Consider the following 25,748-nt stretch of genomic DNA (forward strand, 5'->3'; position numbering starts at 1 on the left):
AAAAATGTTATTCAAAGAAATTATACCAAGATTTGGGGTACCAGAAGGGTTTTCTTCAGATAGGGGACCTCATTTTATAGCAGAAATAGTACAGCAAATCTCAAAAATACTACAAATTAAATGGGACTTACATACCCCCTGGAGGCCACAATCCAGTGGAAAAGTGGAAAGAATGAATCAAACAATTAAGAGACAGGTAGGAAAATGGTGTCAGGAGACTCAGATGAAATGGACTGATGTTTTACCTCTGGCATTATTAAGAATCAGAATAACCCCAAGGGTTAGGGAGAAAGTTAGTCCATTTGAGATACTGTATGGTAAACCTTACACTGTAAATCTAACTGGAAATGAAATTCAAATGCACGTTAAGGGCGATCAAATTTTAAGTGATTATCTCTTGTCTATGGCAAAGGTTCTTACTTCTCTCCGTAGGTACATCCAGTTAAGATCTCCTGTACTTTTAGATTCACCTGTACATTCATTCCAGCCGGGAGATCAAGTGTATCTTCGGACCTGGAAGGATGAGCCATTGGCAGAAAAGTGGAGAGGACCGTATCTTGTACTGCTAACAACAAATACTGCTGTGAAACTGCAGGGAATTGATTCCTGGATCCACTACACCCGAGTGAAAGCAGTACCTCGAGAGACGTGGAAAGCTGAACAAGTTCAACCTTTAAAGCTGAAAATATATAAAGATATATGAGTTGTATTGGAAGCGAATCGGTTTTAAATTTGGATTGTACGCAGGGAAGAATTGCTTTAATCTGTTTGTTAGGAATAGGGTTAATATTGTTGTTATGGCATCTGTGTAAAAATAATGTTCTCCTTAATAACCAGGGGAGAAATGTGGTGGTTAGCTTTTCTAGGTTGCCTGAGCCAAACAATTAAAAGGAATCAGGAAGGATTTTGGGGTCACAATCTCCATTTGGAAGTAATTACGAAATCTATGAAGATAGTTAACCAGAGGGATTGCTGGGTGTGTACCCACTTCCCTGAACGTTCCAACAAGGGCTTCCCCCTAATTGGAGTGCCTCTTAATTTTTCCTTTATGGAATTTATGAAACAGATAAGAAATGATAGTGATCAAACGAAATATGATGAAACAACCGAACAGGAATGGGAAGTCCAGAGTGTGACAGGAGATTATTATCAATGTATCCGAAGATGTAATAATAGTAATAGATGGTGGGAGAAAACTGTACTTTATGGAAAGCAACCGATCAACTGCAGTGGAGCCATTAAGGTAGGAGGTTATAAAGATAGCTCTCATATACCTGAAATAGGTTATAAGTGGCCAAGTAAGGAACTAAATGGGTGGCGTGTTCCAAAAGGTAGTGGATGGTATTGGTTGTGTGGGAACAAGGCACGAAAAGTGCTACCTCCTAATTGGTCAGGGAGGTGTACTTTAGGGGCAATAATCCCTAATGTTACTATAAGAAAAGAATTGGGTAATAAATATCAAAAATCCTGGCTAAGAACATTCATGAGGAGACAAAAGAGGGTCAGTAATCCTTTAATAGATCGACCTACTAGGTTTCAGTCATTCGTAAGGTGGCTGTTTCCACAACTGGGAGTGAGTGAACTTGAAAAAGCAATAGTAAATATTTCAGCAGTTATTGAAAAAAATAGGGAATAAAACCTCTGATGCCACTGCAGCTTTACAAGAGGAGGTTTCAGAAATTGCTAAAATAAGTACCCAAAACAGGATGGCTCTAGATATGTTATTGGCATCTCAGGGAGGAGTATGTACAGTAATAAATACTAGTTGCTGTGTATATGTGGATCAAAGCGGGAGAATTTCTACCGATCTAAATGAAATCTGGAAGCAGACTGAAATCTTACATGGGGTTCAGAAAGATGATACTTCTTTCGGATTTGAAGAAACATGGAAATGGTTGACTTCCTGGTTCCCTGATGTGAGCTCATGGGTTAAAAAATGTTTAACAATTTTGGGAATGGTGCTAGTAGTTTTTGTATGCGTTAATGTAGTGATTCAATGCATATCCAAGTGTTTTACAAAATTAATATGGGAAAGATTTTAAAAGAGTGAGACTAATATGAAAATGATCATAGAAGTCTCAAAGGGGGGAATTGTTACAAGACAACTCTGAGAAGCTCAGAAAGAATGTTTGAAGTAGGTAGATTTGGATAACTTCTATCTTAGATAGAAGTTGCTTAGCCTGAGTAGCCGCACACTTGCTTAGCATGAGTAGCTAAATTTGCTGAAGCCTTAGGCCGCGCTCCTAGTTCAGTAAGAAAGGGCCTCAGAGCTGGTGCAGGCTGGAAAGATAAGGGAGTTACAAGCAGTCTGCATTCCTGTGCCCCACTCTCCGAAAGGGAGGATGCCAAGGCTGAGAAATAAGGCCTGTTTGGGCGCCAGGACCTTGGGAAGCAAAGCTTCCTCGCACTGTTGAAACAGTGCTGATTAAGGGGTCTGGATTATGTCTTCTTCCTCAGGGCCTTGGGAGATAACACCTACTGACCCGGCTGGGGCAGTGTTAATTGACCAGGACCTTGAGGAGCAGGGGTGGGATCCAGGGAATGAAGAAATCACTAACCAATCAGTGTAAAAGGGAAAGTCGTAAATCTGGCAATTTGTGTGTATAAATGCTACTTGAAAAGTTGGGGGGGTGTGCTTGATTTGTGGGAAACCACCGAGCACCCAAGCTTGCGCAACTCTGAAATAAATAAACAAATGTCTCTCCTGAGTGTGTAATTACTGGCTCATTGCACACCGGGCAACGAATCCGCTTTTCGGACAACAGTTTTCTGGCGACCCAGGTGGGACTCTCACTGTAAAGCCTTGCCCGGATCGTCTTGCCAGTGCCGGCGGGGAGACACTGCTCATCGGACTCCAGCGCGCACCGACCGTTTTGTTCGGGGACTCCGTGAGCACTCTCCCTGGTCGGAACAGGTAAGCGGCTCAAAGGTGCAACGCAGTAATTATTAAGAGACATTGCATAAAGGGTATGATACAAGGGTAATTGGTTGTGGTAACCAAAGGTAAGCTTTGTACACGTTTGGACAGTGACGACTGGAGTGTACGAAAGCGTAATTGGTAAGAACGTTCTTTTAAGGGTAATAATATGGGAACAGGACAATCTGTGGGGGTATCCTCCTGTTCTCCTTTAGGATGCATCCTGAAACATTGGAGTAAGTTTGGTGGGAATCCTTTAACAAGGAGAAAATTAAAGGAATACTGTACTCAGTGGTGGCCAATGTATAAACTGGAGGATGAGGAAAAATGGCCAGAAATGGGAACGCTAAACTATAATACAATCTTGCAACTTACATTGTTTTGCAGAAGACAGAACAAATGGGATGAGGTCCCATATGTAGATTTGTTCTTCTCTCTGAGAAATGATCATGAAACTAGAAAAAAATGTAAGCTATTGATCTCTGACTCAAATGTGTTAATGATGATGGGAAACAAAGAGAAAATGCCTCGGTGTTGCTCTGCTTGTAGCATTGGGAAAAGATGTTTAGAAGTGGGTGATGAGGAAGAGGATGTACAATTATTGGTCTCTCCGGAAAGAGATCAAGATAGTGTCGATAGCAGAAAGAAGGGAAGTGAGGCATGTAGCCCGATTGCAGGCAGAACTCGGGCTACTCGGGCTCAACAAAACCCCGCGATTCAGGCTCCGCTGCGTCAAGCAGTCGGACCAGACGGGATGCCTGTGTATGTGAAGGTCCCTTTTTCAACTACAGATGTAATGAATTGGAAGGAGTCTGCCGGGTCGTACCGAGAAAATCCAGAGAAGATGTATCAATCCTTTAAAATGATAATTGAGAATCATAATCCAGATTGGCAGGATTTACAGGTGCTTTTAAATACTTTGCTTGCACCTGAGGAGAAAAGAATGGTATTAGACAAAGCTCAAGAGGAGAATAAAAGCCAAAATGCTAGAGACGGACCAGACCGTTTTATGCCGGCCCAGGAACCGGGTTGGGATCAAAACACAGGGGCAGGCAGGTTAATGACTAAACAGTACCAACAGTTAATATTATATGGGGTAAAGCATGGAGTACCCAGGCCCAAAAATATTGCAAAACTATATCAAGTCGCACAGGGTAAGAATGAGGATCCCTCTGCATTTTACGAGCGGTTATGTGAAACTGCCCGAAAATGCACAGACTTGGATCCCGAGGACGAAGCAAATAAAATGACTTTTACTACATTATTTGTAGGACAATCAGCACCAGATATAAGGAGAAAGCTTCAGAAAGTAGATGGTATGTCGGGGATGTCAATATCGCAATTAATAGAAATTGCATATAAGGTGTACCATAACAGGGAAGAAGTAGAGAGAAAGGAAAAACAAAAGGAGAAACTGAAAGATAAGAGGCAAAATGCTGCAATCTTGGCAGCTGCATTTGCCCGGGCACAAACTCCCTCTCAGGGAAGGGGTTTTCTGAAAGGACAAGGACGTGGAAGAGGGCATAGAGTAGGAGGGAATTGGGGAAATAGAATTCCGCTAAGGAGAGATCAGTGTGCAATTTGCAGGGGGAAGGGGCACTGGAAAAATGAGTGCCCGAAGAGACAATCAGATCATTGGAAACCTCAGTCTGCATCTGTTCCAGAGGCAGATTTGCTCATGATTGGTACAGAGGATTCAGACTGATGGGGACCGGGGGTTGAGGAATTGGATTCCCCAGCCGAACCCCTGGTTTCAGTAAAGCTGGGGAACAAAACAGTTAAATTTTTAGTAGACACTGGAGCAACATATTCAGTACTAAATAGCTGTAAGGGACCAATGAGTAAATTCTCTATGCCAGTAATTGGGGCCACGGGAAAGCGAGAGGTCAAACCTTTCTTTCAACCAATTAAATGTGAAATAGGAAACAGGGTGTTAACACATGAATTCTTCTATATGCCAGAATGCCCATTACCCCTAATGGGGAGGGATTTACTGAATAAACTGGGGGCACAGATAACCTTTGATCAAAACAAAGTTAAGGTGCACATTCCACAAAGTAACGCCTGGAAGGCACAAGCATATATGTTGCAGAAAGCACTGGATTCCGAACAGGTGGAGGATGGACCAAGCGAAATTCCCTCTGAAGTAATGGACGCAGTAGTCCCTTTTGTGTGGGCAATGGAGAAATCTGGAAAAGCCAGATGTGCAGAACCGGTAAAGGTGGAATTAAAACAAGAAGCTAAACCGGTAAGGCGCATCTTTATTACCACTTCATGAAGAGGGGAGGTTGGCTCATGACTGTCTGCAAACTATTGAGCGAGTATATTCCAGCCGTCCAGATTTGAGAGATATTGCAGAATCCGGACTGGGAATTATTTACCGATGGGAGCAGTTTTATAATAAAGGGAGAAAGAAGGGCTGGATACGCTGTTGTCACTTTGGAAGGAGAAATCGAAGCAAGATCGCTACCAGCAAATACATCCGCCCAGAAAGCAGAACTGATTGCTTTAACCCGGGCTCTGGAATTATCAGAGGGAAAACGGACTAATGTGTTTACAGATTCAAAATACGCCTTTGGGGTTATACATGCCCATGGCGCAATTTGGAAAGAAAGAGGATTGCTATCTTCTCAAGGGAATCCTATAAAATACAGTAAGGAGATTATGAGACTACTCAAAGCAGTTAATAAACCCAAAGAAATAGCAGTAACGCATTGCAAAGCGCACCAGTCCGGACAGACTGACATAGTTAAAGGGCACAAAAGGGCCGATGAGGCTGCAAAAAGGGCAGCATTATCCGTGTCGGTGGCAGCCTTAGTTCCAGAAAGAATGTTAAAAATGGAAATTCCAGTATACACTGAAAAAGAAAATAAATTAGCAGAAATACTGAAATGCATAAAAACTCCCAAAGGATGGTAGGTGACATCTACTGGACAATGTGTGGTAACTTTGCCGATAATGAAGAAGCTGATGAAGCAAATACATGATAGCACCCACATGGGAGCCGAGGCACTGGTTGAAACAGTTAAAAGATTTGCTGTGGGAGTCAGTATGCTAATAATTGTAAAGGGTATTACACAAAAATGTGAAATCTGTCTTAGAAATAATCCCAAGGTTCAGAAGAAGCCCCCCCCAGGGGAAGTAAAAAGGGCCTTCATGCCTGGGGATTACTGGCAAATTGATTTTTCTGAATTACCAAGATGTAATGGATATAAATATTTGTTGGTAATTGTTGACACCTTTTCAGGATGGCCTGAGGCTTTCCCGTGTCGTACCAATAAAGCCAGGGAAGTAGTAAAAATGTTATTCAAAGAAATTATACCAAGATTTGGGGTACCAGAAGGGTTTTCTTCAGATAGGGGACCTCATTTTATAGCAGAAATAGTACAGCAAATCTCAAAAATACTACAAATTAAATGGGACTTACATACCCCCTGGAGGCCACAATCCAGTGGAAAAGTGGAAAGAATGAATCAAACAATTAAGAGACAGGTAGGAAAATGGTGTCAGGAGACTCAGATGAAATGGACTGATGTTTTACCTCTGGCATTATTAAGAATCAGAATAACCCCAAGGGTTAGGGAGAAAGTTAGTCCATTTGAGATACTGTATGGTAAACCTTACACTGTAAATCTAACTGGAAATGAAATTCAAATGCACGTTAAGGGCGATCAAATTTTAAGTGATTATCTCTTGTCTATGGCAAAGGTTCTTACTTCTCTCCGTAGGTACATCCAGTTAAGATCTCCTGTACTTTTAGATTCACCTGTACATTCATTCCAGCCGGGAGATCAAGTGTATCTTCGGACCTGGAAGGACGAGCCATTGGCAGAAAAGTGGAGAGGACCGTATCTTGTACTGCTAACAACAAATACTGCTGTGAAACTGCAGGGAATTGATTCCTGGATCCACTACACCCGAGTGAAAGCAGTACCTCGAGAGACGTGGAAAGCTGAACAAGTTCAACCTTTAAAGCTGAAAATATATAAAGATATATGAGTTGTATTGGAAGCGAATCGGTTTTAAATTTGGATTGTACGCAGGGAAGAATTGCTTTAATCTGTTTGTTAGGAATAGGGTTAATATTGTTGTTATGGCATCTGTGTAAAAATAATGTTCTCCTTAATAACCAGGGGAGAAATGTGGTGGTTAGCTTTTCTAGGTTGCCTGAGCCAAACAATTAAAAGGAATCAGGAAGGATTTTGGGGTCACAATCTCCATTTGGAAGTAATTACGAAATCTATGAAGATAGTTAACCAGAGGGATTGCTGGGTGTGTACCCACTTCCCTGAACGTTCCAACAAGGGCTTCCCCCTAATTGGAGTGCCTCTTAATTTTTCCTTTATGGAATTTATGAAACAGATAAGAAATGATAGTGATCAAACGAAATATGATGAAACAACCGAACAGGAATGGGAAGTCCAGAGTGTGACAGGAGATTATTATCAATGTATCCGAAGATGTAATAATAGTAATAGATGGTGGGAGAAAACTGTACTTTATGGAAAGCAACCGATCAACTGCAGTGGAGCCATTAAGGTAGGAGGTTATAAAGATAGCTCTCATATACCTGAAATAGGTTATAAGTGGCCAAGTAAGGAACTAAATGGGTGGCGTGTTCCAAAAGGTAGTGGATGGTATTGGTTGTGTGGGAACAAGGCACGAAAAGTGCTACCTCCTAATTGGTCAGGGAGGTGTACTTTAGGGGCAATAATCCCTAATGTTACTATAAGAAAAGAATTGGGTAATAAATATCAAAAATCCTGGCTAAGAACATTCATGAGGAGACAAAAGAGGGTCAGTAATCCTTTAATAGATCGACCTACTAGGTTTCAGTCATTCGTAAGGTGGCTGTTTCCACAACTGGGAGTGAGTGAACTTGAAAAAGCAATAGTAAATATTTCAGCAGTTATTGAAAAAAATAGGGAATAAAACCTCTGATGCCACTGCAGCTTTACAAGAGGAGGTTTCAGAAATTGCTAAAATAAGTACCCAAAACAGGATGGCTCTAGATATGTTATTGGCATCTCAGGGAGGAGTATGTACAGTAATAAATACTAGTTGCTGTGTATATGTGGATCAAAGCGGGAGAATTTCTACCGATCTAAATGAAATCTGGAAGCAGACTGAAATCTTACATGGGGTTCAGAAAGATGATACTTCTTTCGGATTTGAAGAAACATGGAAATGGTTGACTTCCTGGTTCCCTGATGTGAGCTCATGGGTTAAAAAATGTTTAACAATTTTGGGAATGGTGCTAGTAGTTTTTGTATGCGTTAATGTAGTGATTCAATGCATATCCAAGTGTTTTACAAAATTAATATGGGAAAGATTTTAAAAGAGTGAGACTAATATGAAAATGATCATAGAAGTCTCAAAGGGGGGAATTGTTACAAGACAACTCTGAGAAGCTCAGAAAGAATGTTTGAAGTAGGTAGATTTGGATAACTTCTATCTTAGATAGAAGTTGCTTAGCCTGAGTAGCCGCACACTTGCTTAGCATGAGTAGCTACATTTGCTGAAGCCTTAGGCCGCGCTCCTAGTTCGGTAAGAAAGGGCCTCAGAGCTGGTGCAGGCTGGAAAGATAAGGGAGTTACAAGCAGTCTGCATTCCTGTGCCCCACTCTCCGAAAGGGAGGATGCCAAGGCTGAGAAATAAGGCCTGTTTGGGCGCCAGGACCTTGGGAAGCAAAGCTTCCTCGCACTGTTGAAACAGTGCTGACTAAGGGGTCTGGATTATGTCTTCTTCCTCAGGGCCTTGGGAGATAACACCTACTGACCCGGCTGGGGCAGTGTTAATTGACCAGGACCTTGAGGAGCAGGGGTGGGATCCAGGGAATGAAGAAATCACTAACCAATCAGTGTAAAAGGGAAAGTCGTAAATCTGGCAATTTGTGTGTATAAATGCTACTTGAAAAGTTGGGGGGGTGTGCTTGATTTGTGGGAAACCACCGAGCACCCAAGCTTGCGCAACTCTGAAATAAATAAACAAATGTCTCTCCTGAGTGTGTAATTATTGGCTCATTGCACACCGGGCAACGAATCCGCTTTTCGGACAACAGTGTTCTGGCGACCCAGGTGGGACTCTCACTGTAAAGCCTTGCCCGGATCGTCTTGCCAGTGCCGGCGGGGAGACACTGCTCATCGGACTCCAGCGCGCACCGACCGTTTTGTTCGGGGACTCCGTGAGCACTCTCCCTGGTCGGAACAGGTAAGCGGCTCAAAGGTGCAACGCAGTAATTATTAAGAGACATTGCATAAAGGGTATGATACAAGGGTAATTGGTTGTGGTAACCAAAGGTAAGCTTTGTACACGTTTGGACAGTGACGACTGGAGTGTACGAAAGCGTAATTGGTAAGAACGTTCTTTTAAGGGTAATAATATGGGAACAGGACAATCTGTGGGGGTATCCTCCTGTTCTCCTTTAGGATGCATCCTGAAACATTGGAGTAAGTTTGGTGGGAATCCTTTAACAAGGAGAAAATTAAAGGAATACTGTACTCAGTGGTGGCCAATGTATAAACTGGAGGATGAGGAAAAATGGCCAGAAATGGGAACGCTAAACTATAATACAATCTTGCAACTTACGTTGTTTTGCAGAAGACAGAACAAATGGGATGAGGTCCCATATGTAGATTTGTTCTTCTCTCTGAGAAATGATCATGAAACTAGAAAAAAATGTAAGCTATTGATCTCTGACTCAAATGTGTTAATGATGATGGGAAACAAAGAGAAAATGCCTCGGTGTTGCTCTGCTTGTAGCATTGGGAAAAGATGTTTAGAAGTGGGTGATGAGGAAGAGGATGTACAATTATTGGTCTCTCCGGAAAGAGATCAAGATAGTGTCGATAGCAGAAAGAAGGGAAGTGAGGCATGCAGCCCGATTGCAGGCAGAACTCGGGCTACTCGGGCTCAACAAAACCCCGCGATTCAGGCTCCGCTGCGTCAAGCAGTCGGACCAGACGGGATGCCTGTGTATGTGAAGGTCCCTTTTTCAACTACAGATGTAATGAATTGGAAGGAGTCTGCCGGGTCGTACCGAGAAAATCCAGAGAAGATGTATCAATCCTTTAAAATGATAATTGAGAATCATAATCCAGATTGGCAGGATTTACAGGTGCTTTTAAATACTTTGCTTGCACCTGAGGAGAAAAGAATGGTATTAGACAAAGCTCAAGAGGAGAATAAAAGCCAAAATGCTAGAGACGGACCAGACCGTTTTATGCCGGCCCAGGAACCGGGTTGGGATCAAAACACAGGGGCAGGCAGGTTAATGACTAAACAGTACCAACAGTTAATATTATATGGGGTAAAGCATGGAGTACCCAGGCCCAAAAATATTGCAAAACTATATCAAGTCGCACAGGGTAAGAATGAGGATCCCTCTGCATTTTACGAGCGGTTATGTGAAACTGCCCGAAAATGCACAGACTTGGATCCCGAGGACGAAGCAAATAAAATGACTTTTACTACATTATTTGTAGGACAATCAGCACCAGATATAAGGAGAAAGCTTCAGAAAGTAGATGGTATGTCGGGGATGTCAATATCGCAATTAATAGAAATTGCATATAAGGTGTACCATAACAGGGAAGAAGTAGAGAGAAAGGAAAAACAAAAGGAGAAACTGAAAGATAAGAGGCAAAATGCTGCAATCTTGGCAGCTGCATTTGCCCGGGCACAAACTCCCTCTCAGGGAAGGGGTTTTCTGAAAGGACAAGGACGTGGAAGAGGGCATAGAGTAGGAGGGAATTGGGGAAATAGAATTCCGCTAAGGAGAGATCAGTGTGCAATTTGCAGGGGGAAGGGGCACTGGAAAAATGAGTGCCCGAAGAGACAATCAGATCATTGGAAACCTCAGTCTGCATCTGTTCCAGAGGCAGATTTGCTCATGATTGGTACAGAGGATTCAGACTGATGGGGACCGGGGGTTGAGGAATTGGATTCCCCAGCCGAACCCCTGGTTTCAGTAAAGCTGGGGAACAAAACAGTTAAATTTTTAGTAGACACTGGAGCAACATATTCAGTACTAAATAGCTGTAAGGGACCAATGAGTAAATTCTCTATGCCAGTAATTGGGGCCACGGGAAAGCGAGAGGTCAAACCTTTCTTTCAACCAATTAAATGTGAAATAGGAAACAGGGTGTTAACACATGAATTCTTCTATATGCCAGAATGCCCATTACCCCTAATGGGGAGGGATTTACTGAATAAACTGGGGGCACAGATAACCTTTGATCAAAACAAAGTTAAGGTGCACATTCCACAAAGTAACGCCTGGAAGGCACAAGCATATATGTTGCAGAAAGCACTGGATTCCGAACAGGTGGAGGATGGACCAAGCGAAATTCCCTCTGAAGTAATGGACGCAGTAGTCCCTTTTGTGTGGGCAATGGAGAAATCTGGAAAAGCCAGATGTGCAGAACCGGTAAAGGTGGAATTAAAACAAGAAGCTAAACCGGTAAGGCGCATCTTTATTACCACTTCATGAAGAGGGGAGGTTGGCTCATGACTGTCTGCAAACTATTGAGCGAGTATATTCCAGCCGTCCAGATTTGAGAGATATTGCAGAATCCGGACTGGGAATTATTTACCGATGGGAGCAGTTTTATAATAAAGGGAGAAAGAAGGGCTGGATACGCTGTTGTCACTTTGGAAGGAGAAATCGAAGCAAGATCGCTACCAGCAAATACATCCGCCCAGAAAGCAGAACTGATTGCTTTAACCCGGGCTCTGGAATTATCAGAGGGAAAACGGACTAATGTGTTTACAGATTCAAAATACGCCTTTGGGGTTATACATGCCCATGGCGCAATTTGGAAAGAAAGAGGATTGCTATCTTCTCAAGGGAATCCTATAAAATACAGTAAGGAGATTATGAGACTACTCAAAGCAGTTAATAAACCCAAAGAAATAGCAGTAACGCATTGCAAAGCGCACCAGTCCGGACAGACTGACATAGTTAAAGGGAACAAAAGGGCCGATGAGGCTGCAAAAAGGGCAGCGTTATCCGTGTCGGTGGCAGCCTTAGTTCCAGAAAGAATGTTAAAAATGGAAATTCCAGTATACACTGAAAAAGAAAATAAATTAGCAGAAATACTGAAATGCATAAAAACTCCCAAAGGATGGTAGGTGACATCTACTGGACAATGTGTGGTAACTTTGCCGATAATGAAGAAGCTGATGAAGCAAATACATGATAGCACCCACATGGGAGCCGAGGCACTGGTTGAAACAGTTAAAAGATTTGCTGTGGGAGTCAGTATGCTAATAATTGTAAAGGGTATTACACAAAAATGTGAAATCTGTCTTAGAAATAATCCCAAGGTTCAGAAGAAGCCCCCCCCAGGGGAAGTAAAAAGGGCCTTCATGCCTGGGGATTACTGGCAAATTGATTTTTCTGAATTACCAAGATGTAATGGATATAAATATTTGTTGGTAATTGTTGACACCTTTTCAGGATGGCCTGAGGCTTTCCCGTGTCGTACCAATAAAGCCAGGGAAGTAGTAAAAATGTTATTCAAAGAAATTATACCAAGATTTGGGGTACCAGAAGGGTTTTCTTCAGATAGGGGACCTCATTTTATAGCAGAAATAGTACAGCAAATCTCAAAAATACTACAAATTAAATGGGACTTACATACCCCCTGGAGGCCACAATCCAGTGGAAAAGTGGAAAGAATGAATCAAACAATTAAGAGACAGGTAGGAAAATGGTGTCAGGAGACTCAGATGAAATGGACTGATGTTTTACCTCTGGCATTATTAAGAATCAGAATAACCCCAAGGGTTAGGGAGAAAGTTAGTCCATTTGAGATACTGTATGGTAAACCTTACACTGTAAATCTAACTGGAAATGAAATTCAAATGCACGTTAAGGGCGATCAAATTTTAAGTGATTATCTCTTGTCTATGGCAAAGGTTCTTACTTCTCTCCGTAGGTACATCCAGTTAAGATCTCCTGTACTTTTAGATTCACCTGTACATTCATTCCAGCCGGGAGATCAAGTGTATCTTCGGACCTGGAAGGACGAGCCATTGGCAGAAAAGTGGAGAGGACCGTATCTTGTACTGCTAACAACAAATACTGCTGTGAAACTGCAGGGAATTGATTCCTGGATCCACTACACCCGAGTGAAAGCAGTACCTCGAGAGACGTGGAAAGCTGAACAAGTTCAACCTTTAAAGCTGAAAATATATAAAGATATATGAGTTGTATTGGAAGCGAATCGGTTTTAAATTTGGATTGTACGCAGGGAAGAATTGCTTTAATCTGTTTGTTAGGAATAGGGTTAATATTGTTGTTATGGCATCTGTGTAAAAATAATGTTCTCCTTAATAACCAGGGGAGAAATGTGGTGGTTAGCTTTTCTAGGTTGCCTGAGCCAAACAATTAAAAGGAATCAGGAAGGATTTTGGGGTCACAATCTCCATTTGGAAGTAATTACGAAATCTATGAAGATAGTTAACCAGAGGGATTGCTGGGTGTGTACCCACTTCCCTGAACGTTCCAACAAGGGCTTCCCCCTAATTGGAGTGCCTCTTAATTTTTCCTTTATGGAATTTATGAAACAGATAAGAAATGATAGTGATCAAACGAAATATGATGAAACAACCGAACAGGAATGGGAAGTCCAGAGTGTGACAGGAGATTATTATCAATGTATCCGAAGATGTAATAATAGTAATAGATGGTGGGAGAAAACTGTACTTTATGGAAAGCAACCGATCAACTGCAGTGGAGCCATTAAGGTAGGAGGTTATAAAGATAGCTCTCATATACCTGAAATAGGTTATAAGTGGCCAAGTAAGGAACTAAATGGGTGGCGTGTTCCAAAAGGTAGTGGATGGTATTGGTTGTGTGGGAACAAGGCACGAAAAGTGCTACCTCCTAATTGGTCAGGGAGGTGTACTTTAGGGGCAATAATCCCTAATGTTACTATAAGAAAAGAATTGGGTAATAAATATCAAAAATCCTGGCTAAGAACATTCATGAGGAGACAAAAGAGGGTCAGTAATCCTTTAATAGATCGACCTACTAGGTTTCAGTCATTCGTAAGGTGGCTGTTTCCACAACTGGGAGTGAGTGAACTTGAAAAAGCAATAGTAAATATTTCAGCAGTTATTGAAAAAAATAGGGAATAAAACCTCTGATGCCACTGCAGCTTTACAAGAGGAGGTTTCAGAAATTGCTAAAATAAGTACCCAAAACAGGATGGCTCTAGATATGTTATTGGCATCTCAGGGAGGAGTATGTACAGTAATAAATACTAGTTGCTGTGTATATGTGGATCAAAGCGGGAGAATTTCTACCGATCTAAATGAAATCTGGAAGCAGACTGAAATCTTACATGGGGTTCAGAAAGATGATACTTCTTTCGGATTTGAAGAAACATGGAAATGGTTGACTTCCTGGTTCCCTGATGTGAGCTCATGGGTTAAAAAATGTTTAACAATTTTGGGAATGGTGCTAGTAGTTTTTGTATGCGTTAATGTAGTGATTCAATGCATATCCAAGTGTTTTACAAAATTAATATGGGAAAGATTTTAAAAGAGTGAGACTAATATGAAAATGATCATAGAAGTCTCAAAGGGGGGAATTGTTACAAGACAACTCTGAGAAGCTCAGAAAGAATGTTTGAAGTAGGTAGATTTGGATAACTTCTATCTTAGATAGAAGTTGCTTAGCCTGAGTAGCCGCACACTTGCTTAGCATGAGTAGCTACATTTGCTGAAGCCTTAGGCCGCGCTCCTAGTTCGGTAAGAAAGGGCCTCAGAGCTGGTGCAGGCTGGAAAGATAAGGGAGTTACAAGCAGTCTGCATTCCTGTGCCCCACTCTCCGAAAGGGAGGATGCCAAGGCTGAGAAATAAGGCCTGTTTGGGCGCCAGGACCTTGGGAAGCAAAGCTTCCTCGCACTGTTGAAACAGTGCTGACTAAGGGGTCTGGATTATGTCTTCTTCCTCAGGGCCTTGGGAGATAACACCTACTGACCCGGCTGGGGCAGTGTTAATTGACCAGGACCTTGAGGAGCAGGGGTGGGATCCAGGGAATGAAGAAATCACTAACCAATCAGTGTAAAAGGGAAAGTCGTAAATCTGGCAATTTGTGTGTATAAATGCTACTTGAAAAGTTGGGGGGGTGTGCTTGATTTGTGGGAAACCACCGAGCACCCAAGCTTGCGCAACTCTGAAATAAATAAACAAATGTCTCTCCTGAGTGTGTAATTATTGGCTCATTGCACACCGGGCAACGAATCCGCTTTTCGGACAACAGTGTTCTGGCGACCCAGGTGGGACTCTCACTGTAAAGCCTTGCCCGGATCGTCTTGCCAGTGCCGGCGGGGAGACACTGCTCATCGGACTCCAGCGCGCACCGACCGTTTTGTTCGGGGACTCCGTGAGCACTCTCCCTGGTCGGAACAGGTAAGCGGCTCAAAGGTGCAACGCAGTAATTATTAAGAGACATTGCATAAAGGGTATGATACAAGGGTAATTGGTTGTGGTAACCAAAGGTAAGCTTTGTACACGTTTGGACAGTGACGACTGGAGTGTACGAAAGCGTAATTGGTAAGAACGTTCTTTTAAGGGTAATAATATGGGAACAGGACAATCTGTGGGGGTATCCTCCTGTTCTCCTTTAGGATGCATCCTGAAACATTGGAGTAAGTTTGGTGGGAATCCTTTAACAAGGAGAAAATTAAAGGAATACTGTACTCAGTGGTGGCCAATGTATAAACTGGAGGATGAGGAAAAATGGCCAGAAATGGGAACGCTAAACTATAATACAATCTTGCAACTTACGTTGTTTTGCAGAAGACAGAACAAATGGGATGAGGTCCCATATGTAGATTTGTTCTTCTCTCTGAGAAATGATCATGAAACTAGAAAAAAATGTAAGCTATTGATCTCTGACTCAAATGTGTTAATGATGATGGGAAACAAAGAGAAAATGCCTCGGTGTTGCTCTGCTTGTAGCATTGGGAAAAGATGTTTAGAAGTGGGTGATGAGGAAGAGGATGTACAATTATTGGTCTCTCCGGAAAGAGATCAAGATAGTGTCGATAGCAGAAAGAAGGGAAGTGAGGCATGCAGCCCGATTGCAGGCAGAACTCGGGCTACTCGGGCTCAACAAAACCCCGCGATTCAGGCTCCGCTGCGTCAAGCAGTCGGACCAGACGGGATGCCTGTGTATGTGAAGGTCCCTTTTTCAACTACAGATGTAATGAATTGGAAGGAGTCTGCCGGGTCGTACCGAGAAAATCCAGAGAAGATGTATCAATCCTTTAAAATGATAATTGAGAATCATAATCCAGATTGGCAGGATTTACAGGTGCTTTTAAATACTTTGCTTGCACCTGAGGAGAAAAGAATGGTATTAGACAAAGCTCAAGAGGAGAATAAAAGCCAAAATGCTAGAGACGGACCAGACCGTTTTATGCCGGCCCAGGAACCGGGTTGGGATCAAAACACAGGGGCAGGCAGGTTAATGACTAAACAGTACCAACAGTTAATATTATATGGGGTAAAGCATGGAGTACCCAGGCCCAAAAATATTGCAAAACTATATCAAGTCGCACAGGGTAAGAATGAGGATCCCTCTGCATTTTACGAGCGGTTATGTGAAACTGCCCGAAAATGCACAGACTTGGATCCCGAGGACGAAGCAAATAAAATGACTTTTACTACATTATTTGTAGGACAATCAGCACCAGATATAAGGAGAAAGCTTCAGAAAGTAGATGGTATGTCGGGGATGTCAATATCGCAATTAATAGAAATTGCATATAAGGTGTACCATAACAGGGAAGAAGTAGAGAGAAAGGAAAAACAAAAGGAGAAACTGAAAGATAAGAGGCAAAATGCTGCAATCTTGGCAGCTGCATTTGCCCGGGCACAAACTCCCTCTCAGGGAAGGGGTTTTCTGAAAGGACAAGGACGTGGAAGAGGGCATAGAGTAGGAGGGAATTGGGGAAATAGAATTCCGCTAAGGAGAGATCAGTGTGCAATTTGCAGGGGGAAGGGGCACTGGAAAAATGAGTGCCCGAAGAGACAATCAGATCATTGGAAACCTCAGTCTGCATCTGTTCCAGAGGCAGATTTGCTCATGATTGGTACAGAGGATTCAGACTGATGGGGACCGGGGGTTGAGGAATTGGATTCCCCAGCCGAACCCCTGGTTTCAGTAAAGCTGGGGAACAAAACAGTTAAATTTTTAGTAGACACTGGAGCAACATATTCAGTACTAAATAGCTGTAAGGGACCAATGAGTAAATTCTCTATGCCAGTAATTGGGGCCACGGGAAAGCGAGAGGTCAAACCTTTCTTTCAACCAATTAAATGTGAAATAGGAAACAGGGTGTTAACACATGAATTCTTCTATATGCCAGAATGCCCATTACCCCTAATGGGGAGGGATTTACTGAATAAACTGGGGGCACAGATAACCTTTGATCAAAACAAAGTTAAGGTGCACATTCCACAAAGTAACGCCTGGAAGGCACAAGCATATATGTTGCAGAAAGCACTGGATTCCGAACAGGTGGAGGATGGACCAAGCGAAATTCCCTCTGAAGTAATGGACGCAGTAGTCCCTTTTGTGTGGGCAATGGAGAAATCTGGAAAAGCCAGATGTGCAGAACCGGTAAAGGTGGAATTAAAACAAGAAGCTAAACCGGTAAGGCGCATCTTTATTACCACTTCATGAAGAGGGGAGGTTGGCTCATGACTGTCTGCAAACTATTGAGCGAGTATATTCCAGCCGTCCAGATTTGAGAGATATTGCAGAATCCGGACTGGGAATTATTTACCGATGGGAGCAGTTTTATAATAAAGGGAGAAAGAAGGGCTGGATACGCTGTTGTCACTTTGGAAGGAGAAATCGAAGCAAGATCGCTACCAGCAAATACATCCGCCCAGAAAGCAGAACTGATTGCTTTAACCCGGGCTCTGGAATTATCAGAGGGAAAACGGACTAATGTGTTTACAGATTCAAAATACGCCTTTGGGGTTATACATGCCCATGGCGCAATTTGGAAAGAAAGAGGATTGCTATCTTCTCAAGGGAATCCTATAAAATACAGTAAGGAGATTATGAGACTACTCAAAGCAGTTAATAAACCCAAAGAAATAGCAGTAACGCATTGCAAAGCGCACCAGTCCGGACAGACTGACATAGTTAAAGGGAACAAAAGGGCCGATGAGGCTGCAAAAAGGGCAGCGTTATCCGTGTCGGTGGCAGCCTTAGTTCCAGAAAGAATGTTAAAAATGGAAATTCCAGTATACACTGAAAAAGAAAATAAATTAGCAGAAATACTGAAATGCATAAAAACTCCCAAAGGATGGTAGGTGACATCTACTGGACAATGTGTGGTAACTTTGCCGATAATGAAGAAGCTGATGAAGCAAATACATGATAGCACCCACATGGGAGCCGAGGCACTGGTTGAAACAGTTAAAAGATTTGCTGTGGGAGTCAGTATGCTAATAATTGTAAAGGGTATTACACAAAAATGTGAAATCTGTCTTAGAAATAATCCCAAGGTTCAGAAGAAGCCCCCCCCAGGGGAAGTAAAAAGGGGCTTCATGCCTGGGGATTACTGGCAAATTGATTTTTCTGAATTACCAAGATGTAATGGATATAAATATTTGTTGGTAATTGTTGACACCTTTTCAGGATGGCCTGAGGCTTTCCCGTGTCGTACCAATAAAGCCAGGGAAGTAGTAAAAATGTTATTCAAAGAAATTATACCAAGATTTGGGGTACCAGAAGGGTTTTCTTCAGATAGGGGACCTCATTTTATAGCAGAAATAGTACAGCAAATCTCAAAAATACTACAAATTAAATGGGACTTACATACCCCCTGGAGGCCACAATCCAGTGGAAAAGTGGAAAGAATGAATCAAACAATTAAGAGACAGGTAGGAAAATGGTGTCAGGAGACTCAGATGAAATGGACTGATGTTTTACCTCTGGCATTATTAAGAATCAGAATAACCCCAAGGGTTAGGGAGAAAGTTAGTCCATTTGAGATACTGTATGGTAAACCTTACACTGTAAATCTAACTGGAAATGAAATTCAAATGCATGTTAAGGGCGATCAAATTTTAAGTGATTATCTCTTGTCTATGGCAAAGGTTCTTACTTCTCTCCGTAGGTACATCCAGTTAAGATCTCCTGTACTTTTAGATTCACCTGTACATTCATTCCAGCCGGGAGATCAAGTGTATCTTCGGACCTGGAAGGACGAGCCATTGGCAGAAAAGTGGAGAGGACCGTATCTTGTACTGCTAACAACAAATACTGCTGTGAAACTGCAGGGAATTGATTCCTGGATCCACTACACCCGAGTGAAAGCAGTACCTCGAGAGACGTGGAAAGCTGAACAAGTTCAACCTTTAAAGCTGAAAATATATAAAGATATATGAGTTGTATTGGAAGCGAATCGGTTTTAAATTTGGATTGTACGCAGGGAAGAATTGCTTTAATCTGTTTGTTAGGAATAGGGTTAATATTGTTGTTATGGCATCTGTGTAAAAATAATGTTCTCCTTAATAACCAGGGGAGAAATGTGGTGGTTAGCTTTTCTAGGTTGCCTGAGCCAAACAATTAAAAGGAATCAGGAAGGATTTTGGGGTCACAATCTCCATTTGGAAGTAATTACGAAATCTATGAAGATAGTTAACCAGAGGGATTGCTGGGTGTGTACCCACTTCCCTGAACGTTCCAACAAGGGCTTCCCCCTAATTGGAGTGCCTCTTAATTTTTCCTTTATGGAATTTATGAAACAGATAAGAAATGATAGTGATCAAACGAAATATGATGAAACAACCGAACAGGAATGGGAAGTCCAGAGTGTGACAGGAGATTATTATCAATGTATCCGAAGATGTAATAATAGTAATAGATGGTGGGAGAAAACTGTACTTTATGGAAAGCAACCGATCAACTGCAGTGGAGCCATTAAGGTAGGAGGTTATAAAGATAGCTCTCATATACCTGAAATAGGTTATAAGTGGCCAAGTAAGGAACTAAATGGGTGGCGTGTTCCAAAAGGTAGTGGATGGTATTGGTTGTGTGGGAACAAGGCACGAAAAGTGCTACCTCCTAATTGGTCAGGGAGGTGTACTTTAGGGGCAATAATCCCTAATGTTACTATAAGAAAAGAATTGGGTAATAAATATCAAAAATCCTGGCTAAGAACATTCATGAGGAGACAAAAGAGGGTCAGTAATCCTTTAATAGATCGACCTACTAGGTTTCAGTCATTCGTAAGGTGGCTGTTTCCACAATTGGGAGTGAGTGAACTTGAAAAAGCAATAGTAAATATTTCAGCAGTTATTGAAAAAAATAGGGAATAAAACCTCTGATGCCACTGCAGCTTTACAAGAGGAGGTTTCAGAAATTGCTAAAATAAGTACCCAAAACAGGATGGCTCTAGATATGTTATTGGCATCTCAGGGAGGAGTATGTACAGTAATAAATACTAGTTGCTGTGTATATGTGGATCAAAGCGGGAGAATTTCTACCGATCTAAATGAAATCTGGAAGCAGACTGAAATCTTACATGGGGTTCAGAAAGATGATACTTCTTTCGGATTTGAAGAAACATGGAAATGGTTGACTTCCTGGTTCCCTGATGTGAGCTCATGGGTTAAAAAATGTTTAACAATTTTGGGAATGGTGCTAGTAGTTTTTGTATGCGTTAATGTAGTGATTCAATGCATATCCAAGTGTTTTACAAAATTAATATGGGAAAGATTTTAAAAGAGTGAGACTAATATGAAAATGATCATAGAAGTCTCAAAGGGGGGAATTGTTACAAGACAACTCTGAGAAGCTCAGAAAGAATGTTTGAAGTAGGTAGATTTGGATAACTTCTATCTTAGATAGAAGTTGCTTAGCCTGAGTAGCCGCACACTTGCTTAGCATGAGTAGCTAAATTTGCTGAAGCCTTAGGCCGCGCTCCTAGTTCGGTAAGAAAGGGCCTCAGAGCTGGTGCAGGCTGGAAAGATAAGGGAGTTACAAGCAGTCTGCATTCCTGTGCCCCACTCTCCGAAAGGGAGGATGCCAAGGCTGAGAAATAAGGCCTGTTTGGGCGCCAGGACCTTGGGAAGCAAAGCTTCCTCGCACTGTTGAAACAGTGCTGACTAAGGGGTCTGGATTATGTCTTCTTCCTCAGGGCCTTGGGAGATAACACCTACTGACCCGGCTGGGGCAGTGTTAATTGACCAGGACCTTGAGGAGCAGGGGTGGGATCCAGGGAATGAAGAAATCACTAACCAATCAGTGTAAAAGGGAAAGTCGTAAATCTGGCAATTTGTGTGTATAAATGCTACTTGAAAAGTTGGGGGGGTGTGCTTGATTTGTGGGAAACCACCGAGCACCCAGGCTTGCGCAACTCTGAAATAAATAAACAAATGTCTCTCCTGAGTGTGTAATTATTGGCTCATTGCACACCGGGCAACGAATCCGCTTTTCGGACAACAGTGTTCTGGCGACCCAGGTGGGACTCTCACTGTAAAGCCTTGCCCGGATCGTCTTGCCAGTGCCGGCGGGGAGACACTGCTCATCGGACTCCAGCGCGCACCGACCGTTTTGTTCGGGGACTCCGTGAGCACTCTCCCTGGTCGGAACAGGTAAGCGGCTCAAAGGTGCAACGCAGTAATTATTAAGAGACATTGCATAAAGGGTATGATACAAGGGTAATTGGTTGTGGTAACCAAAGGTAAGCTTTGTACACGTTTGGACAGTGACGACTGGAGTGTACGAAAGCGTAATTGGTAAGAACGTTCTTTTAAGGGTAATAATATGGGAACAGGACAATCTGTGGGGGTATCCTCCTGTTCTCCTTTAGGATGCATCCTGAAACATTGGAGTAAGTTTGGTGGGAATCCTTTAACAAGGAGAAAATTAAAGGAATACTGTACTCAGTGGTGGCCAATGTATAAACTGGAGGATGAGGAAAAATGGCCAGAAATGGGAACGCTAAACTATAATACAATCTTGCAACTTACGTTGTTTTGCAGAAGACAGAACAAATGGGATGAGGTCCCATATGTAGATTTGTTCTTCTCTCTGAGAAATGATCATGAAACTAGAAAAAAATGTAAGCTATTGATCTCTGACTCAAATGTGTTAATGATGATGGGAAACAAAGAGAAAATGCCTCGGTGTTGCTCTGCTTGTAGCATTGGGAAAAGATGTTTAGAAGTGGGTGATGAGGAAGAGGATGTACAATTATTGGTCTCTCCGGAAAGAGATCAAGATAGTGTCGACAGCAGAAAGAAGGGAAGTGAGGCATGTAGCCCGATTGCAGGCAGAACTCGGGCTACTCGGGCTCAACAAAATCCCGCGATTCAGGCTCCGCTGCGTCAAGCAGTCGGACCAGACGGGATGCCTGTGTATGTGAAGGTCCCTTTTTCAACTACAGATGTAATGAATTGGAAGGAGTCTGCCGGGTCGTACCGAGAAAATCCAGAGAAGATGTATCAATCCTTTAAAATGATAATTGAGAATCATAATCCAGATTGGCAGGATTTACAGGTGCTTTTAAATACTTTGCTTGCACCTGAGGAGAAAAGAATGGTATTAGACAAAGCTCAAGAGGAGAATAAAAGCCAAAATGCTAGAGACGGACCAGACCGTTTTATGCCGGCCCAGGAACCGGGTTGGGATCAAAACACAGGGGCAGGCAGGTTAATGACTAAACAGTACCAACAGTTAATATTATATGGGGTAAAGCATGGAGTACCCAGGCCCAAAAATATTGCAAAACTATATCAAGTCGCACAGGGTAAGAATGAGGATCCCTCTGCATTTTACGAGCGGTTATGTGAAACTGCCCGAAAATGCACAGACTTGGATCCCGAGGACGAAGCAAATAAAATGACTTTTACTACATTATTTGTAGGACAATCAGCACCAGATATAAGGAGAAAGCTTCAGAAAGTAGATGGTATGTCGGGGATGTCAATATCGCAATTAATAGAAATTGCATATAAGGTGTACCATAACAGGGAAGAAGTAGAGAGAAAGGAAAAACAAAAGGAGAAACTGAAAGATAAGAGGCAAAATGCTGCAATCTTGGCAGCTGCATTTGCCCGGGCACAAACTCCCTCTCAGGGAAGGGGTTTTCTGAAAGGACAAGGACGTGGAAGAGGGCATAGAGTAGGAGGGAATTGGGGAAATAGAATTCCGCTAAGGAGAGATCAGTGTGCAATTTGCAGGGGGAAGGGGCACTGGAAAAATGAGTGCCCGAAGAGACAATCAGATCATTGGAAACCTCAGTCTGCATCTGTTCCAGAGGCAGATTTGCTCATGATTGGTACAGAGGATTCAGACTGATGGGGACCGGGGGTTGAGGAATTGGATTCCCCAGCCGAACCCCTGGTTTCAGTAAAGCTGGGGAACAAAACAGTTAAATTTTTAGTAGACACTGGAGCAACATATTCAGTACTAAATAGCTGTAAGGGACCAATGAGTAAATTCTCTATGCCAGTAATTGGGGCCACGGGAAAGCGAGAGGTCAAACCTTTCTTTCAACCAATTAAATGTGAAATAGGAAACAGGGTGTTAACACATGAATTCTTCTATATGCCAGAATGCCCATTACCCCTAATGGGGAGGGATTTACTGAATAAACTGGGGGCACAGATAACCTTTGATCAAAACAAAGTTAAGGTGCACATTCCACAAAGTAACGCCTGGAAGGCACAAGCATATATGTTGCAGAAAGCACTGGATTCCGAACAGGTGGAGGATGGACCAAGCGAAATTCCCTCTGAAGTAATGGACGCAGTAGTCCCTTTTGTGTGGGCAATGGAGAAATCTGGAAAAGCCAGATGTGCAGAACCGGTAAAGGTGGAATTAAAACAAGAAGCTAAACCGGTAAGGCGCATCTTTATTACCACTTCATGAAGAGGGGAGGTTGGCTCATGACTGTCTGCAAACTATTGAGCGAGTATATTCCAGCCGTCCAGATTTGAGAGATATTGCAGAATCCGGACTGGGAATTATTTACCGATGGGAGCAGTTTTATAATAAAGGGAGAAAGAAGGGCTGGATACGCTGTTGTCACTTTGGAAGGAGAAATCGAAGCAAGATCGCTACCAGCAAATACATCCGCCCAGAAAGCAGAACTGATTGCTTTAACCCGGGCTCTGGAATTATCAGAGGGAAAACGGACTAATGTGTTTACAGATTCAAAATACGCCTTTGGGGTTATACATGCCCATGGCGCAATTTGGAAAGAAAGAGGATTGCTATCTTCTCAAGGGAATCCTATAAAATACAGTAAGGAGATTATGAGACTACTCAAAGCAGTTAATAAACCCAAAGAAATAGCAGTAACGCATTGCAAAGCGCACCAGTCCGGACAGACTGACATAGTTAAAGGGAACAAAAGGGCCGATGAGGCTGCAAAAAGGGCAGCATTATCCGTGTCGGTGGCAGCCTTAGTTCCAGAAAGAATGTTAAAAATGGAAATTCCAGTATACACTGAAAAAGAAAATAAATTAGCAGAAATACTGAAATGCATAAAAACTCCCAAAGGATGGTAGGTGACATCTACTGGACAATGTGTGGTAACTTTGCCGATAATGAAGAAGCTGATGAAGCAAATACATGATAGCACCCACATGGGAGCCGAGGCACTGGTTGAAACAGTTAAAAGATTTGCTGTGGGAGTCAGTATGCTAATAATTGTAAAGGGTATTACACAAAAATGTGAAATCTGTCTTAGAAATAATCCCAAGGTTCAGAAGAAGCCCCCCCCAGGGGAAGTAAAAAGGGGCTTCATGCCTGGGGATTACTGGCAAATTGATTTTTCTGAATTACCAAGATGTAATGGATATAAATATTTGTTGGTAATTGTTGACACCTTTTCAGGATGGCCTGAGGCTTTCCCGTGTCGTACCAATAAAGCCAGGGAAGTAGTAAAAATGTTATTCAAAGAAATTATACCAAGATTTGGGGTACCAGAAGGGTTTTCTTCAGATAGGGGACCTCATTTTATAGCAGAAATAGTACAGCAAATCTCAAAAATACTACAAATTAAATGGGACTTACATACCCCCTGGAGGCCACAATCCAGTGGAAAAGTGGAAAGAATGAATCAAACAATTAAGAGACAGGTAGGAAAATGGTGTCAGGAGACTCAGATGAAATGGACTGATGTTTTACCTCTGGCATTATTAAGAATCAGAATAACCCCAAGGGTTAGGGAGAAAGTTAGTCCATTTGAGATACTGTATGGTAAACCTTACACTGTAAATCTAACTGGAAATGAAATTCAAATGCATGTTAAGGGCGATCAAATTTTAAGTGATTATCTCTTGTCTATGGCAAAGGTTCTTACTTCTCTCCGTAGGTACATCCAGTTAAGATCTCCTGTACTTTTAGATTCACCTGTACATTCATTCCAGCCGGGAGATCAAGTGTATCTTCGGACCTGGAAGGATGAGCCATTGGCAGAAAAGTGGAGAGGACCGTATCTTGTACTGCTAACAACAAATACTGCTGTGAAACTGCAGGGAATTGATTCCTGGATCCACTACACCCGAGTGAAAGCAGTACCTCGAGAGACGTGGAAAGCTGAACAAGTTCAACCTTTAAAGCTGAAAATATATAAAGATATATGAGTTGTATTGGAAGCGAATCGGTTTTAAATTTGGATTGTACGCAGGGAAGAATTGCTTTAATCTGTTTGTTAGGAATAGGGTTAATATTGTTGTTATGGCATCTGTGTAAAAATAATGTTCTCCTTAATAACCAGGGGAGAAATGTGGTGGTTAGCTTTTCTAGGTTGCCTGAGCCAAACAATTAAAAGGAATC

Source organism: Dromaius novaehollandiae, chromosome 6 (genome assembly GCF_036370855.1).
Source record: "Dromaius novaehollandiae isolate bDroNov1 chromosome 6, bDroNov1.hap1, whole genome shotgun sequence".
Taxonomy (NCBI): domain Eukaryota; kingdom Metazoa; phylum Chordata; class Aves; order Casuariiformes; family Dromaiidae; genus Dromaius; species Dromaius novaehollandiae.